This window comes from Hemiscyllium ocellatum, chromosome 29 (assembly GCF_020745735.1).
Source record: "Hemiscyllium ocellatum isolate sHemOce1 chromosome 29, sHemOce1.pat.X.cur, whole genome shotgun sequence".
NCBI classification, from domain to species: domain Eukaryota; kingdom Metazoa; phylum Chordata; class Chondrichthyes; order Orectolobiformes; family Hemiscylliidae; genus Hemiscyllium; species Hemiscyllium ocellatum.
This window is the reverse complement of record NC_083429.1, coordinates 13,584,551-13,599,449: the sequence shown is the minus strand read 5'-3', so window position 1 is coordinate 13,599,449 and position 14,899 is coordinate 13,584,551. Positions and strand designations below refer to the sequence as shown.

General features: G+C 42.6%; 1 non-coding gene across 1 annotated transcript; it reads left to right on the top strand.

Moving 5' to 3' along the window:
* The first annotated feature begins 3,100 nt into the window (after positions 1 to 3,100).
* Positions 3,101 to 3,182, top strand: trnas-gcu (transfer RNA serine (anticodon GCU)). Its single transcript has one exon. It is a non-coding gene; the product is annotated as a tRNA-Ser (tRNA).
* The last annotated feature ends 11,717 nt before the right edge of the window (positions 3,183 to 14,899 follow it).

The window sequence follows — 14,899 nt, the reverse complement described above, 5'->3', positions numbered from 1 at the left end:
GTAATGATCCCCTAAACTGGAGAAGGAAATCCTTGCCTTCAAGAATACGTCTGGAATGTTCACTGATCCATCCCAGTAATGGCAGGACTGTCCCCTGGAAGCGTGAGTAAAATCATTCAATGTTCCATGGAGTTTTGAATGAGTGGTGAAGGGAATGTCTCCACTCATAAATTAATCATGCAGTAGAATTCAATACAGGGACCCATGAAATGATGAACACATTGAAAAAGAACATGGACATACGACACACAATAGCTACGACAATTACTCTATGAAAACTTTTGGTTTCAGATCCACGGTGGCCTTTGGTGATGACATTTACTGTCCAAAACCAGTCTGCACTGGAATGACTGGAGACACACTATGAAGTATTTGAACTTGAGACGGCTTTAGAAATAGCTGAGGCTCACTCAGGGCACGGGGGGTTAGAGATGCTGGCCTTACAAACCTTTCAAACATTTCGTGGAAGAATAAAGGGAGTGATAGATAATTTTCGATCCTACGGAGATGATGTTCATGAACTGGATAGATAATAATTTACCTTATTGGAGTTTATACATAGTGACGTCATATTTAAAAAGCAAAGAGTTCATAGCGTAACTGTAAAATCTTCAGGTCACCCTCAGTGGGAGCATTGTGTGTAATCCTTGTCCTCATTCTCCACCAAAAACATGTAAAGAGATTAGAAAGGACACCGACGCTGTTTCCTGGATAGCAAGATATTAGAAAGCCAAGTGACGTTGTTTACTGAGACATAAGAATATCAGAAAGGATACAACCGGGATTATGGAAAGAATGAGGGAGTTTATTCACGAGATCTGGAAATGCTGGAGCAGAAACATACAAGTTTGAAGTCAACAAATGAGATTTTCACATAACGTGAGGTTTGAATGACTAAATCAGGGAAATCCCCTCTTTCGTGTGAATCAAAAACTTTAGTTAGTGCTTCAAAACCATTAGTGAATGATTAAGAAAAGTTTGAATGAGAGTTTCTTCCAATCAATAGAGTTGGTTAAATCGTGAACGACTTTCCAGAAATAAAACGTAGAAGCTGATTTCACAGTGTTTTAAAAGATGCACGAACAAACATACAAGGAGGGAATTTACCATTGACAGAAAGTCAGTGTGGTTGCGTAACAATTTCGAATTTGGTTGACTTCAGACACAAAGACATTTCATAAACACGTAGAACTGATTAAGATGGAGTAAATAACATTCATGGATTGGTACAGTGAGGCGTATTATTCAAGGTGAAACTCTGTAAATGGAGCTGATGTCCTAAAATAACTGCAGACAGAAGTTATACCCTAATGAGTGGGAATTGAATCGTCACTTGGAGACGCAACACCTACTTTAAAGATTCGACCACATTCACATGATGTTATGTATATTTCGTACATTCTTTACTCCACCCAAGAAATGCACCAAGAAGTCTCTGTCCTATTGTATTGTTAACCCTCTGTACTTCTCTGCAGCACGCCATTGAAGATAAAATATGCTCAGGCCAAAATTCAATTCAATACAATATTCAAACGGTCCTATGTGATTTTTCTTTTTTGATTATTGCAATAACCTTTGCGACTTTGCAACAAAATGCGTAACATGAAACCAGTTCAACATTTATTTTCCCGAAATGTAAAGCAATGCACAAGAGACAAGTTATCCACCTGCTGAACAATCACATTTGGCTCTCTCTCCACACATGTCTCTTCACGTTTTAAATACTTGCAGTATGTTTGTTGATCAAGGAGTCATTGTCCAGAAAAGGTCATTTCTCAATCCACAAACACGGGTATTTTCCCATAAACTTGTCTTTGCTCAATATCACCTTCTATCCAGACCCCTCAAGACAATGAATAATTGAAGCTGCTCCATGTGAGGCTCAAACTTAAAACTTCAGCACAACACAGCCCACTATACTGGCACAGAGATACCATGCACTGTCACCTGCATCACAGGAGCAACGCATTTATGCTTACCTCCACATTCCTGGTTGTACCTTAACGTTTGGGAAACGGAAGTTCTCTGATTCCATGGCTAGTAACAGGGATTAAACGATCATCTTCACCAGTGGTTCTGACCCCGAGTGAGGAAAATGGTGAGCTACCCATTGCAAAGATGGGTAGATTTTTGAAATATATAATTGCAACATTTGCCTTCACTAACCAATGAACATTTTATTTCATTTTTCATCTGTAGAAATCTTAAAATCTTCATCTTTAACAGACTCAATGACAGATCTCCATTGTGTCTCTGGTATCAAATTCCAAAGTGTAAAACCGCTCTGAATTCTTCCACCACAGTCCGCTTTTTGGTAGTGTTCCTGTTGTGGGAAATGCACTTCCCCGCGTGTCAACTGCTGCTCCCAGCATTCTCTCTGGCACTGCACTAATTTTCGTACTGACACTTGCTCACTGTGTTGCTGTGATCATACTTGGTGTTGCATGACCCAGGAAAATGATACAGATCAAGGTTTTTGCATTGTTGAATTCAATTGTCTGTTTAGTCTTATTTAGGATTTTGAAAGTGTCTGTTCTGTACAGAAGTGCTTGTCAAAAACATCTGAGCAGAAGAAAGGTGTTCCGAATAATGACATTGAGCACTATACACTCTCCTCCAGTCTGGAAAACAATTCCTCACAGGCAATTTAATAGACAATAGACAATAGGTGCAGGAGTAGGCCATTCTGCCCTTCGAAACAGCACTACCATTCATTATGATCATGGCTGATCATCCTCAATCAGTATCCTGTTCCTGCCTTATCCCCATAACCCTTGAGTCCACTATCCTTATGAGCTATATCCAACTCTTTCTTGAAGGAACACGTCCTGCTTTCTCGGGTTCTTCATTCCGTTGACTTCAAATCTTCACAGAATTCAACAGACTTTGTTTCATTGTCTTTTCTTCATTTTTGTTCAGATCACTGTGAGCAGAGTGTCACAGTGGGAATGCCATTGCCCCACAACCCAGAGGCCAGACCATAGTCTTGGGACAGTACTGTGCTATTTAGCATTTCACCAGACCAGGGAGAAATATCTGCTGTTCTGCATAATTTACGCAATTCACTTATTCATAACTTCATACACTTACTATTATATGTGACGAGGTGGCCGAGAGGTTAAGGCGATGGGCTGCTAATCTATTGTGCTCTGCATGCGTGGGTTCGAGTCCCACTCTCATCGCCGTTTTCAAAGTTGCTATTTTTGCATGCTCACACCTGTCTTATTGAAATTGGAACTCCAATGGTCAATTTATATGCATCGACGCTATTATAAAATCTCAAAGAATAATTTGAGTCAGTTGCTTAAACTGCATTGAAACGTAGATCGCATTGGGATAATGAAAAGTAACGCGATTTTCTTTTTCATGTCAAGCTGCTGTGACCTTTTATCATATGAAAGAGATCCAGGAAAACCAAAATACAAGATATGCGAAGGGCATGTTTATGTAATGGGATTCTTAATGACTGTTTTGTCAAATGAAATCTGGAGCAGGTTGAGTAGAAGTTATTCATCTTGGTGAGAAGAGTACAGCGCGACAACACAAAATAATGGAAATATTTCAAAAGGGGCAGGGCGTGGGTGTTGGGGCACCGAGAACTGGCTATAAATGCACAGTAGAGAATTGCAGATATGGGTGCCATGCATGGATACGGAGAGACTTACACATTGGTCTCTCGCTCGCCCGTTGCTCTCGCCATTGATGAAGGCTGGACACAAGACACAGATAAACACAAGATGTGGGAAGCAAGCTCCAAAACGTTATGCACACACTGGATGCATCACATTGAACAATGAACAACTGGAGAAGTAGCATGTTCACTGCAGGGACTGAACCTAAACTGTGGATCAATAATCGCAAATTCATGCAGCATTAGCACGAAAAATGATTGAATGTGTCTTTATACGCATGTCATTAATAGACGTTTCGTTCTAATACCCGTGTGGTTGAAAGAAGAGGACACCACATGTCAAGATGGATGACAACATAACCAAGTTTTCTTTGAAATTGAGATCCATTTCATCATTGTACACAGTGGACAAGTTCATTTTAAATAATACAAACCACATTCCCTCACCTGGAATAAAAGTGTGATTGCATTACAAACATTGCCCTTGCTAAGTAGCAGTTACTCAACATGAAAAATATGATGTAATTTTTATTGAGCATACATCAATTAGCACCATGATCTAACTTCGGATTGACTGCAATACGCACATGATAAACAATATTTAAGAAAGAATGTCTTTTGGAAGTAATGATTCGGTGCTGACGAAAAATGACATTAAATTCACATGTTGCGGATATTCCACCAATGGCTCCAATGGTGGAAATAGTCAGTGGGCACTATTTACAAGTTGGTATAGAAGTGTGTGAGTTGCAAGGGTTGGGAGCTCCCACCTCATCTGGAGCAGCGTCTGCTCACATGGACCAGCGAGCATTGGGGTAGCAGGCTGGGAGTTCCCACCACACCTGGAGCAGCTTTTATTTACTTGGAGTAGCAGGGAGCATTGGGGCAGCAGACTGGGAGATCCAACCTCACCCGGAGCAGCTTCTATCGACGTGGAGCAGCAGGGAGTATTGGGACATCAGACTGGGAAATCCAGCATCACCTGGAGTAGTCTCTATTGACATGAAGCAGCAGGGAGCATTGGAACATCAGACTGCGGGATCTTACCTAATTTGAAGCAGCTTCAGTCGACATGGAGCAAGGAGCTTTGCGAGATCCGTCTGGGAGCTCCACTCTCACTTGGAGAAGCTTTTAATGTCAAGTAGCAGCGGGAAGCATTGGGACATCAGAGTGATAGATCCAACCTCAACTGGACCGCTTCTATTGACATGGAGGAGGGAGCATTTGGACATCAGACTGGGAGCACCGACCTCACAAGGACCAGCTCTTAATGACACGTAGCACCTGGGAGCATTTGGCCATGAGAGTGGAGTTCTAACCTCAACTGGACCGCTTCTATCGACATGCAGTAGGGAGCATTGAGGCATCAGACTGGGAGCTCCAACTTAAATTGGAGAAGCTGCTACTGACATGGAGCAGCAAGGAGCATTGCAACCTTAGGTTAGGGGCTCCAACCTCATCTGGAGCAGTTGATATTTACATGGAAGAGAAGGGAGGATTGGGACATTAGGCTGGGGGAAAGGATATTCAACTATTTTAATCTGACGTAAAATAGGTTTCAAAACTCAGATGTTAATTGATTTATGAATAAACTTTCCCAGGAAAATAATTAATACTTTCGATACTAATGACAAGTCCTGCAAACATCCAACTCAGGAAAATGCATTGGTACAGAGAGAAATGGGAATGATGTTTCATGTCTTTGTCTTTTCTTTTCTGACCGACTCTGCACTGGATTACATCACCGGAAGAACGTTTTCATTCATTTCATGTTGTTCAGTATCCTGCAAATACGGACAGGTCATTAACGTAATCTAAATCTGAAAATTAATGGGAATATGCGATGTTATGATTGGGCTGGAGTTTACCTCTAATTGTGGTGAAAACGCAGCAAAGTAAGTTGCAATTTTTTTGATCAGCAGCGACCTCATTGATTGGCTGCTCAAATTGTGAATGGTAGTCTTTTTAAGACAATTTGAAATGGATCATTGATGGTGATTATCTTTGTTCTTTGTTCACCTTGTGACTGTTACTGTTATTGCTCATGTCATTGTCAGCACCACAGCTCCGCAGCGTGTAAAATTTCAGCTGTGCATCTGGCCAGTGGTACAGCCATTCGTATAGCTGGTTACGGATCAGGCGGGTGCAGGTTCAACTTTTGCTTGGCGCAAGCGCATTGTGGAGATTCAACACACATCCAAACTTTTTTTTTGTTACACTGAGGTGGATAATATTTGAAATTTTCATCTCCACGAACGAAAATTCGTTTACTGTCTTCGATCAATTAAACATTACCAAAAGCTCTCAATGTTGAAAATCACATTGCATCAGATTGTATTGAACAAGCATATTTGGAAGCCCCAGTGTTCCGTGCACTGTTTCTTCATCAGGTGGTTGTCAACTGTTGGACTCTAATGTGGCTTTGTATGATTTTTAAATTTGTCCACCCCAGTCCACCACCAACACATCTAAGTCATGGGTATCATCGACACCACGAACGGTCAGTTAAAGTACAGATGATCTTCCAAACTATCGCGCATATTGACACACGCATCAAGTTTCTGCAGAAAGACACCCACCTGATGAAGGAGCGGCTCTCTGAAAGCTCGTGTTTCCACATAAACCTGAAGGACTATGCCCTGACGTTGTGTCATTTTTAACTTTGTCTACCCAACTCAAACACTGGCACTTCCATATCATTGAGAACATCAGTCATGTCCCAGCGCAGTCAGAGAAGGCAATCTTGGAATAGCCTCACTCATTGTTCAGAAGGTACGTTTAATTTTCAGAAACCAACCCACTCAATCGTGAATTACTGCAGATTGTTAATGTGCTGAGCTGTTTGTTTGAGCTTTACATTGAATGGAAGCTGGTTAGCTCAGTCCGTTGGCTAACTGGTTTTTGGTATAGAGTGAGACTAATGACGTGGGATTAATTGTCGCACTGTCTCAGGGTGCCAGAAGGATCATCATCTCCTCTGCTTACGTGATCTGTAATACAATGTGACTCTAGTGAGTAGGAATGCACCTGTCGATGTCAAGCATCATTATCATTGCCATCGATTGCCTTGGTCGTTTGGTCACAATGACCAGGAACGGGACTGAGTCCTTTTAATACTCACTGATTTAATGGGATACAGAAAAATGTTGTGCAAAATAGACTTGATTGAAAACTGGGTTTCCAAGGGTCGCTGCGTTGTTTACAGAAAATGTTACATTATCACAGGGCTTCTCACTCGGTCGGCTTCAATTCAGCACAGAATTCGATTCAACCACACTTCACGAACACGCTTCTGCAAGATCCTACAGACAACATGAAACACACTGCACTCATCATTAATCTTCACCATGGCTTCATCCAAGGACATAATGCACAGTTTTCATGAATACTGAAGACATAAGAATGTCATGCAAGAGTAAATTGAATTTCAGTTTAAGTTGTAAAGTGATAAGAATCTAGAGTAAGATACAGAACGCCCGAAATTCATGTTTATTACCGTGGTCAGAACTCTAGTCAGAAAAAGGAGAAATCTGTCCCTGAATCCCCAATATCTAACCGGCAGTTTGCTCCATGTGTCTAGTTGGAAACCTGTGTGAAGAAGCATGCAGCTTGAACGAGCACCTAGGAGAATCCTGCACTGTCTGATCTGAAGCTACAACAGCAGCTGTGAGAGCGGTGGGATAAAGGGGAGGACCTTGGTATTCCGTGGTGTAGATTCACATTGTCCTCATCATGCTATTGTTTAAAACCCTCTGTCAGAAACAGCACAGACTGAGAGGAATAGGAGGGGGCCATTTCACCCGCCAGCGCTACCCCGCCATTTGACATAATTACGGCTGATCGAACAGGTCAATGTCTTTTCCCAGCCCATCTACATCAACCTATCGCCCAAAGGGAAAAAGACACTGAATAAATCGAAGCACTCTGTGCAACCGTGGGAGGGAACTGTGTTGAAAGACAGTGGGTATCTGCAGTGGGTTTTGTGAATGCGCAGCCGATTGCTGGCTTATCATATTTCAGATGATATGATTTTCTTAAAACTCACCACCAAGAAAGTGAGGAACCTTCTCTGGTCAGTAGCAGGAACGACAACTCCAGACGAGGGGAACTGACGATGAAGCAGCAGAACAATCATTGAATCAGCTGAAATCTGAACAAAATTGCGATTCTGGCGGGAATCAAACCCACAAACTGTGAATCGCGATCTTAACAATGCAGTAGATGTCCACCACGTCTTTCATTGTGCCACTGAGCTGCGCTAGCCTCCATTTTACTGCACCGAAAGTTACAGTATTCAAGTCTTTCAATAAATATCTGTTTATCTTCGCCCCACCTTCCAGTACCTGGTCCTTATCCGTGCATGCTCTAGCTCCTCAAGTGTTCAGCTAAATTCTCCCGAAGTATTTGGATGACTCTTAGCTTTACCACACGTTCAAACAGTGAGTTCCAGACAAACAACCCTCTCCGGATGTAAACATTCTTCCTAAATCTTCCCTGAACATCCTCCCTGTAGCGTTTCATCTATAACCTTGGTTATTTATCCATCCCATATGAAGTTTATTCCTGTCAAACATACCTATTCCATTTCTGTGCACGTTAATCAATTTCTCTCTCAGCTTTCTCCGCTCTCAGATAGAGAGCCCCAGTCGAGCTCATCTATCTTTGCATTGGCGAGAGTGTGGTACTTTAAAAGCACAGAACGTCTGGCAGCATCCGAGGAGCAGGAGAATCGATGTTTCCGGCATAAGCCCTTCATCAGGAATGAGGCTTTTGAGTCGGGGTTGAAGAAGGGGAATGGGGTTGGTGGTCAGGTAGCTGGGAAACCGATAGATGGATGAAGAGAGGTAGAAGGTTGTAGTTCGGAGGGGCAATGATGGCCGGGTCCAGTGAGCAGTGCCTAGCTGGAGGCTTGGGATTGGGATAATGTTGGGGGAGGTGAAATGAGGAAGCTGTTGAAATACACATTTATCCCGTATGGTTGCAGGGTCCTAAGGTGGAACAAAAGATTTTCTTCCTCCAGGCATCGGCTGGCAATGGAATGTCGTTTTTTTTTTCCCCGAAACATCGATTTTCCTACTCCTCAGATGCTGTCTGACGTGCTGGGCATTTCCAGCACTACACTCTCGACTTTGAGCTCCAGCACCTGCAGGCCTCACTTTCGCTTATCTTCGCAGGGGGAATGGTCGAGCTCAGGCACCACGTTGATAAATCTCCTCTGACCACAATCCCGTCCAAACGCACTTTTCCTGAAAGGCTGGCAATCACAACAGAATAAAGTTATCAAAAGAAATGTAGAAATATCGGAACAAAATCTGCAGGTCTAGTGCATCTGGGGAGAAATTTTCGAGCCAAACCATCCGCCTTTGGAATGAATGGTATGTGTAGATGGGGCAGGAACATGAAAGAAGATGGGCAGGGTCTAAAATGATTGAACTCCACGTTGGGTACTGAAGATTGCACGGTCTCTCATTCGGAAATGACGTGCCACTCTTCCAACTTGCACAGGCCATGCGGAGCTCTGCAGCAGACCAAACTGACATGGAGGCATAGGAACACAGTGGGAATTTGCAGTGACAGGAATCTAGAAGCTCAAGTTCTTTTTTCTGTTTGCAGACAGAACATAGGTGTACTCGCATTTGTCACCCATTCTGTTTTTCTCTCCCCAGTCTTGACGAGATTACACTGTGAGCAGGAAATGCAGTTTGCTAAATTGAGTGAGAGGCACATAAATCACTGGAACTTTACACAGCGAGGAGAGACATCGTAAATAAGTAGCATTGCATCTTCTGAGATTTCGTGCACTTGTGCCATATGGGGAAGTGTTGGGGACCAAGGAGGACTGGATAATGGTGCTCAGAGAGAAATTGTCCTACATAGTGCCGGTATTCAGTGGTATGGGCGAGTGGGGAAAGGGCAGTAGAATGTATATTTTCCTGAGCTACCTTCTATACGTAAACACCTCACTACAAGCAAAACTACCTAATGATTTTCGTTCCAACACCGACTCTAGGTACAGCTTACAGAAGTCACGTGTTTGCACAGTCACTGTCACTGTGTCTCCCCGGGAGCAGCAGCACTCCCACACGCTGATTCAGACAGCACAGTTCTTACTCTGACATGTCCGTTCGGGAATGGAAGGACAAGTATGAATAACCCATTCTTGTAACTGAGTATCTGTATTGCTCAATCACAATCACTTAACTATCCGAACTCCTTTTTAAATCACTTGATACAGAGCCTTGTATGTCTTGGCATCACAAATTCGCATCTGAATACTTCGGAAAGTTATGTGGATTTTGCCTCTCCGATCCTTGCATGCAGTGTGTTTCAGATTTGAGCCACCCACTGCTTGCAAACGTATTTCCACGCATTCACTGTAATCTTTCCGCCTCTGATATATTGTCAACACAGGAGAAAACGGAGCTTCGTGGAATGATTGGTTCGGCTGGGATTATTCTCTTTGAAACAAAGGAGGCGGAGGGGACCTGTATAATCCCATGATAACATTTATAAACGTTCAATATTCATGGGATCTTGACAGGGTAGTTATGGGCAGGTGGTTTATCCTCTGGTATGAGGAGAACACCAGAGGACATGAACTCAGAATTAGATTTTGCCTATTTAATTCAGAAATGAGCAGTCATTTCTTTGCTCAGGGGCCAGTGAAACAGTGGAACTCCTTACCGAAACTGTTGTTGAGGTTGAGTTGTTGTGTATTTTCAAACTGTGCCAGACAGATCAGAAAGACGATAATGCTTTGTCAGGCAATGCAAGAGAATGGAGTTGAAGATTATCAGATCAGCCGTGAGATCATTGAATGTTCGAGCAGACTCGATAGTCTGAATGGCCGACTTTCACTACTGCATCATTTGGTCTAATGCCTTACTTTGTTGATAAGTTTCGAATTTTGAGGGGATGGAATGAAGTGATAGAAAAGGTTTCTCAAACTGATCAGACAGATCAGGAACTAGGCTCATAAGCTCATAAACAAGAAATGTGCTGCTGCCTGGAGACAACAAATGGCACTGGGCACACCCCAGATGGGTATGTGCAGAAGTTGTGGTTGCTAAAGAAAATTGGTGGATCTAATATTGTTGCCAACTTGGTGATCACGCTGGATGCCGGATCCCGGTATGATGCACACAGCAAAAGATTGTGAAAGAATGAAAGGCTCATTACATTTGAAAAGTTTTCTGCGGTTCCAATTCAATTGACTGTTTAAAATACTGATCAAAAGTTTGTGTGGTGTGTTACATTAAAATTCACAATCCAACTGGATAAAATATTGCACCTGATCTCTCCTTATTTGTATTGCTTTCATTCGATGTAAATTCATAGAAAGTCAAGATGGAATGAAAGGAGGAAAGAAACGTTTGCACTCCTTTTCATTATCCCAATTTAACTTACAACGGAAACAAATTGCTTGATTTCGACTTTGATGAGGTTTCGTTTTATCACAAATCTCCGGTGCAATGAAGGGCAAGAACAAGACTCTCCATTCCAATGTATACTAAAGATGTGAGGCACAAACGAAAACCACAGCTGTTTTTGATGGAAGTAACAGCCAGAGTAGGATTCAAATCCACACATGCACAATGAAAGACCAACCCGTCGCCTTCACCTCTGGGCCACTTCAGCCCATTGCAAAGGGGCTCACAGGTGACCACATCAAGATTACATATGGTGCACCCAGGGGATAAGAAATTCGCTGAGAGGAATCGAATCCACACCATTATGTTTCTGCTTTCAGCGAATAATAATACCAGCAAAATCCAAAGAATTGACCTCGTCCTTGGAAGGAATACCTGTCCTTGATTCATTCCGAGTCCGAACTGTCTCAGAATGAACCAGCAAACATGAAATTGCCGTCACATTCACACGCATATTTAGTCTTGACGCATAATTTCTTCAGACAGTTTCTCTCTCACGTGAAGAAGTATATATGGAGAGAGAAGTGAAGGTGATGTTTTAGCTCGATGGGCTTTCTCATATGGCTGCATCTGAAGTGGGTAAAATTTCCGGAAATGCAGTTTTCTTCATTTCATTTTATTAATTTTGCTGCAACTTCATTCTGTTCATTGCAATGATCGGAAGTGAATTTGATTTATATCATTGGAATGTTTAATGTTGCATTCAATTTTGCTCCGAATTTATTTCAGCTTAAAGAAAATACTGTTGAGAAAAACAGAAGGTTAAACTACAAAACAAGATGCCAGTTTTGATGCTCAGTTACGTTGGCAGATTTCAGTGGGTATCCAATGAACCCAACATCATGGCGATTGTCCTTCCATCTTTAAGGCGTGGGATTAAAGCAGGAATGGATCTCCAAGAGACAGGTCACTTCCTATTCATTATGGAATATCTTTCCTTGACAATATACAAAATCTGCTCAGTTCGATTTATAATGTTTCATGTAGAATATCAATATAAATCTTTCAAAACTCTGATGGTTCTTTGCTCAATATTATTCAGCTGCATACGTTTCCGATATTTCTTCACATCTAAATTCGTCCAAATTAGACATTGATTCCTCACAACTTCCACCGCCCACACACCTCCCCCCACCCCCAAACACACCCCACGTTTACACATTTACCTGGCCACAGGCTGTTTCTCTCATGGTGTAACTCACTGCTTCTGTGTCTCGAAATGTGTCTCTCCAAATATTTGGAAATGGATTCTCAGAGTGACAGAAATTCTGCTCTTATTATTTCTTTGCCCGACATCGATGGTTTTGAAAGCCTGACGTTCAGAAATTTGCGAACTTGAAAGAGAGCATTTACCAACTATTTACTCTCTCCAAACCTCAAATACTCTGGAAAACTTCCATTCGGTTTTCCTTGGTTCAGTTTCCAATTTTCCAACACACAAATAAATAAAATTTCATCCCCACGAAACGCCGTCAGCATCGTCTCTAATGTCTTAGCAGCCCAGTAAGCGCTGGCAGTGTCCTCTCCGATAGAATCACAGATTCCCAACAATGCAGGAAGTACAATTCAGCCGATCAGGTCTGCAGGGACATTGGAAACAGCATCTCAACCAGACCTAGCTCCCGTCTCTATCCTGGCATGCCTTTGGCTTGTGATTTCAAATAAACCTGTTGGAATGAAACCTGGCATCGTGTGACTACTGACCTTATCACTGCGTTACCCATGGCTAACTCACTTAACTTACTGAATTCACTCCCTGAACACATCAACGAATTTAACACGGCCAATCCACCTAACCTGCAGACTTACCAGCAGTGCGAACCAATGAGCAAATGTACCATCATATTGAACACTATCCGTATCATGTTTAATGGCTTTATACACTTGCAACTCAGCCGAGTGAAAGCAAGCTGCGCCCTCAAACCGAGCTCAATGCATGCAAACGCGGTTCTGCGCTGTACAACCTCATTAGTGCTGCTGGAAATGTTTCTGCACTCAGATCTGAATGGGTTTACTCTGTTTTCTTCCTCAGATTGCTGCTTTATATAAACACACAGTCAGGAACAACTCTATATAATGGTTTTCATTGCAACACAAACACAATGTGCAGTTTGCAGAAGTTACGTGTTTGCACTTTCACTGACACACTCTCTCCCCAGGAGCTGCAGTCCTTCCCCAGCTGATTCTGACAGCATTGTCCTTCCTGTGACATAACCAATCGAGAATAGAAGGCCAGGCATTAATAACCTTCACTGGGGAACAGAGCGACAGGTTTAAAACATTTACGATACCCCCAGCTGAGAATTGAGCCCAGTGACAGGCGGGGACACTAACCACGATACTGTGGAAGACAACAAAATCGAAGGAGGCCCTGCAGCCTGTTGTGGCCGCACTTGTTCAACACAACTGCTTAACTACCTGAAACAAGATTTCCATTGTTTAGCCCATAGTCTGATATGTATGGCATCACAATTTCACATCTGAATTTTTTTTTCAGGTTAAAAGAGTTTCCGCCTCTCTGACCGTTTCCGCACATATAATCAAACCTTTCTGCCTTTTCCCAAAATCTGTTGGCCCCGTTGTTCAATCCCTCCATCAATAACAAACGCTTCTTTCAGTCGATCCTATCCATATCCCTCATTATTTTGTACATCTCAGTCATGTCTTCTCCAATCTCCTCTGCTTGGTGACAAACAACCCCAGTCTATCCAATCTCTCCTCATAACTGAAACTCTTCAGCCCAGACAATATCCCAGTGAATCTCTCCTGCAACGTTCGCAGTGCCATCACATCATTGCTATACTGTGAATTGCAGAACTGCACACAGTACTCTAGCCAGAGCTAAATTAACTTTTTTCCTATTCTGTTACAGAATGAGGGCATCGCTGTCTCGGCAGCATTGATTGCGATCCCTAATTGCACAGCGGGTAGTCGATACTCAACCGTATTGCAGTGAGTCTGGAGTCACATCGAGGCCTGACCAGGTAAGAATAGCAGGTTCCTTCCTCAAAGGACGTCAGTGAACACGATGGTTTTGTTTTTTTTCAACAATTGGCCATGTATTTATAGGTGTTATTAGATTCGTAATTCCAGATATGTATTGTATCCCAATTCTAACACCTGGCATGGTTGGAGTCAAACCCGGGTCCCTGGTTCATCTGCTTGGTATCTGAGTTAACTATAATCGTGCTCGGCCATTGCGGAAAACCCGTGGAAGTAATCTTTCTGAAAGCAGTCGCTTTTCCTCGATATTGTCCTGAATCATTTTCCTGAGCTTGACCGCCCATAATCGCAAGTCCATATCAGTAAAAGCTGCTACCTGAGGATTGGCCTCACAACAACCGTAACCAAATGGATCAACTGGTCTTCAGGTCCTGATGGTGGGGTTGGGGCACGTTCAACCAGCAACGGTGACCGCAGAAGCACAAACTGAATGGTATCAATGTGAGAGTCAGTGTTAGATTCTGCAGTGCCTTAATGAAATAGGAAATGACTCCACAACCACATGATGAAAGAGCAGCGCTCCGAAAACTAGTGCTCAGTTCAATCTGTTAGACTCTAACCTGGTGTTGTGTGTTTTTTAACTTTTTACACCATAGACCAACACCGGCATCTCTAAATTAATGTAATGGGGGTGTGGGATGAAAAGTTCAGTTAGTGATCGTAGGAGGGAGTGAAATCTCTGAGAACGGGTGGATTTGAATTCTGACATATGAAATACAGAGATGTGAGCGAGCAGAATTTGAAGGGCAAAGATCATCACCTTGGAAAAAATTACCTTATCCAAACAACTGATTCCTTTGTGTTTCCCAAGAGCTGGAGAAGATAGAGCAATTAC